This window comes from Daphnia magna, linkage group LG1 (assembly GCF_020631705.1).
Source record: "Daphnia magna isolate NIES linkage group LG1, ASM2063170v1.1, whole genome shotgun sequence".
In the NCBI taxonomy this organism is placed as follows: Eukaryota; Metazoa; Arthropoda; class Branchiopoda; order Diplostraca; family Daphniidae; genus Daphnia; species Daphnia magna.
In genome coordinates this window covers 11,345,613-11,350,121 of record NC_059182.1, presented here as the reverse complement: position 1 = coordinate 11,350,121, position 4,509 = coordinate 11,345,613, and the positions used below count along the sequence as shown (strand labels likewise).

General features: G+C 35.6%; 1 long non-coding RNA gene across 1 annotated transcript; it reads right to left on the bottom strand.

Annotated features, from left to right (window-relative positions):
* On the bottom strand, positions 1–820 carry LOC116935327. Its single transcript, XR_006643148.1, has 3 exons — positions 658–820; positions 337–589; positions 1–274 (listed from the first exon to the last, which is right to left on the bottom strand). It is a non-coding gene; the product is annotated as an uncharacterized LOC116935327 (long non-coding RNA).
* Positions 821–4,509: the final 3,689 nt, after the last annotated feature.

Here is a 4,509-nt window from a genome sequence, read left to right as displayed (position 1 = left end):
TACATTTCACAATTTTCACTTTATCAGTTGGCCTGTCATCTTTATCGGTTACAACAAACCCAATCCGTTTCACAACAGACATGCCATAGTAGATCTTTCTAAATATGGAGTGCATGCCATGAAGCTATTGTGTTGGGGCTATAATAAATTTTTAATTATACACTAATTACTATTTCTTACAATCACACACAAGTTCTCAATAACAAAGTGTTATAAAAAAACTTAGCTCCATTTGTGTTTAGCCCGCAGTTTGCCATGGATAGTATACCAGCACCTACAAATAATGAAACAATATAAATGAAGAATACGTGGTTCTATATTTATTCAGGAAATAACCTGTATTGTTTCATTCATCATGTAGTTCATCAGAGAAGTTCGCTCATATATAGTGAGATCACCACCTATTGCTTTTATAGTCAACACAATAAAACAATTATTTTGTCACCTTGAATCGTAACTCTCAGATGATGGGATGAAATTTTATGCCAGAATAACAATTCCAAAAAGCTGTGCAAAGTTTCTGCAGGTATTAGTGTCACGGTTCCAAAATAACTATATGAAAAGTTCTCCCATGCTGCAAAGATAACATCTGAAAACCAAAACATGCATTATAAGATGATGATGTGAAATCTTAATCAGAGTCTAACATTAGTTTACCAACGTAGTTTGAAGTACTGAAAACGGTGTTGCCCAGAAGCAACAGGAATCGATGCCAACCTACAGAAAAAAAACTATATTTAAGTTAGCAACATGGACAGGTAATTGAACATGGACCAAAATACAACTGTTAGTATTTTAATAAATTAAATCAAAGCATCCTTTGTTCACAGTAGTATGCATAGTATATTATGGAAAACACCCTGCGACGAGCATAAAATGCGGAACGAGGGCTGCAGAATACATTTGCATAGTCGGAACAACTAATATCATCAACAATTATAGATCTATTAATAAATTTGTCAACATATTAATATTTTTAAAACAAAACAGTAATACCTTAAAGAGTATAGTATAACTCAACTCAAGTATAGTATAGTATAGTATAGTATAGTATAGTATAGTATAGTATAGCTAGTATAGTATAGTATAATATAGTATAGTATAGTATAGTATAGTATAGTATAGTATAGTATAGTATAGTATAGTATAGTATAGTATAGTATAGTATAGTAAAGAATACTTTTTAAAATGTCGTAATACTACTAAAGTAAATACTAGAATCACTTTATCAACTTAATAACCAATTGAATAAACAGAATACTAAACATATAAGAACAAATTTACATCCAACAACTAGATTTGAACCTAGATCCTTTTTCTTAACAATCCAATGCTATACCACTGAGCTAGCAGAGTAATGGTTACTTACAAATATTTTGCAATATCTATACACGTATTTAATCTATATTACCAATTAATGACAGCAACATTGCATTCCAACAGTTGGCAACATTGGAATTTACGCAGAACATTTATTCAGTTTACAAGTAGATACAGATCAGTTCAGTATACTTGCTTCTCTGAATTTAGTAAAAGTAAAGTAACAATAAAGTAAATTTGGTCGGGTAAAATAGACTTTATCCAATTAATCACTTAGGAAAAAATCTATAAACGGATTAAACATTTTCACTTAGAGATAAAATTAAAAATTTATAAAATTTTACTCACATTGATAACATGACATAATATAGACTTAAACCGACATACTCATTTCCACAAATCTCTAGACGGAGTTCTTATCCACCATCCCAATAGCCTACCGATGCAAAATTCATTGAAATGGTGAAATGTAATGATGAAAATATTACTTAGTTGACACAAATTGTTTTCAAAGAGGTGATTTTCTACACTTACTGGAATTCTTGAACTAAAAGTTAAGGATTCTAAGATACTCTTAATAAAAAAATACAAGGAAACCCTGTTTTTCAACTTGGTCTCGGCGAGACGGTCTCGAAGGCTCTTAAAAAATTCTTTTAACTTTAAACAAAATTTTATTTTCTCTTCCACTTTATCCTTTTCAGGACTGGGTACAAATAAACGAACTCAACAATATTGATTTTGTCGGCCTAATGAATATATCATTTTTTACCACAAAATCTACAAACCTTTACGAGAATAAACTTATAGTCAATTATGAGTTGGTAAGTGATATCTGCTTCTATCCACGGATTTCAAATAATTCAACCTGACGATTATTTTACTATTTGACCATGTCACACAATTTACAATCGTGCGAACCATTTTCTTTCAATGTAGGGCAGTAGTTTACTTGAATTCGCGTTCGAAGAAAGTAACATTTCTGATTCGGCCAGTGAAATACCAACAGAATCCGCTGAGGATGTCATGGACCTTAAGTGATAGAAGACGTGGTCCTTTTAAACGACTAAAGGCGCTAATCTTCTAAACAGAACCAAGTGAAGAAAATTTAGTCCTGCAAAAAAAAAAAAAAACTTGAATGATATTTTTATCCATAGTGTGCCTTTTCTAAACTATAGATGTTAGATTATTAAATCTGATTGTTTCACTGGATTTCAAGTTTATTAACCGACTTTTTCCGAAGCTGCGTGTCCGAAGTCGAGCGTTCTACCGTAATCTAATTTCAAAGACATATATTGCCAAAAAGAGAGAATTGCTGTTGCAGCTCTCGCAAGCTCGTTACATCTGCACAAAAGCAGATTTCTGGTCGACAAGAAGAAATTCCTTTCTCGACTGTCCTTGTGACTTATTGATGGTAATAGCAAAAGCTAAAAGCACACGGAATTGGTTTTTTATGAGCTTGAACGGAAGATCGCAGTCACTGGGTGACATATTCATTCGTGGGATGAAGACATTGTGGCCTTTATTTTTCCTGCTGCTATGGTTGCATGAATGAGGTTGCCCGTTAGACTTTTCATTATCAAACGCGTTCCATTGCACAGCCCTTGACGCGAATCGATGTTTTTAAGAAGTATGATTATTGCACCCACTTTTAGTTCCAAAATGTGCGGTGGTATCCCCTGATACCTTTAAGGTGTCAAGAAACTCGGTTGGGAAGTTTGAAATTTCCTCTGGGTCTTCCGAATCAATTGAGTTTATGCTGGCATACCTTCGTCGGTGTCCTGGCATCTGTCTTATGATGAAATTGTTGATCTTTAAGCAGTCGTCGTTTTTAGGACACAAAATAGCCCGATTGCTAATGTGTTCTTCTGTTTCTGAATGCAGTAGATTTTCGGGGTTACCAAACACATGATACACCAATGACTCTTCTGAATGTTCATTAAGAAGAAAGTCCTGAGGTATCTCTATCGCATCTGGTCCCAGACCTGCAGTTCTTGAATGAGCTGAATTTCCAAGTTTAATGAGCCAGTTAGCAAATTCGAGACTATCGTCCGCGGTTCGCATATTCCGAGTCAAACTGAACTTAAAAATTTCACTCCAAGTCCCGCTGCTTTTAATGGTAGATTTAACAATTTTTACCCTCTTACCGTGTTTAATGACAGGAAGGCACTGACAAATATCTCCTCCCAACAACAGAACTTTGCCACCGAAAGCGACTGACTTTTTCGTAACAAATTAAAAATTAAATTTTTTTTTAAGTTTATCGATGGCATCTAGTGAATGTACTGTCATCACAGTGAACTCGTCAATGATAATCAGACTGGCTTTCCTTATGTTGTTTGCTTCAATACGGTGCTAATCTATTTTTGATCTTGGTGTTGCCGTAATGGGAGGATAGATTTTTAAGCGAGAATGGAAAGAAGTACTCCCGTTACATAGCAGAATTGAAGCGATTCCAGTTGAAGCCACAGCAATCACCGATTTTCCTTGTTCTTCAAGCACACTAATGAGTGTATTGTAGAGGAATGTTTTTCCAGTTCCACCTGGTCCATCCAAAAATACTGATTGTTTGTAGAAGAACAAACGTTATCATTGACTGACATCATGACACGGTCAGAGATTGCTTGCTGTTCCACGTTCAGCTGAGCAACCATTAGTTCTCCTCTTCTCCTCTTTTGAGCACGCATTTTGTCCGAGCTTTCATCTTTTCCATCTTCAATCAGCCGATGAATCATTTGAAAATCAAGAACTTCTATTTGAAATTCTTCAAAATTGTGACCACTCTCCCTGAACATATCTTGAATAAATTTCAGATTTATATCACAAATTTATAACCATTGCACCACCGTTGACATGCGAAGAAATGGGAAAATATGGGGCCGTATGGTGTGGCTCAGGTAAACCCCCCTTCACTGTCCCCTCTCCCATGGGTACGCGCAATCCCCCCCGCCCGACCCCCCTTCTGGCCGGCTTGTGCAGCGCGTCAGTTCCGTAAAACTTGAAACTTTGTACGCGTTTTACGGACACTCCTGCTCATTTGCACACCCTAAACCCTATATTTAAAATGATCAGCGTAAAAAGATCTACAACCCTGTATTAATCGTTTTTGGATTAGAGAAAACTTGTCTTGCTAGGGAAGAGCCTCCGACTCTTTGTAGTTGTCTCAACGCTGTCAAAAAGCATGGTTCCCTG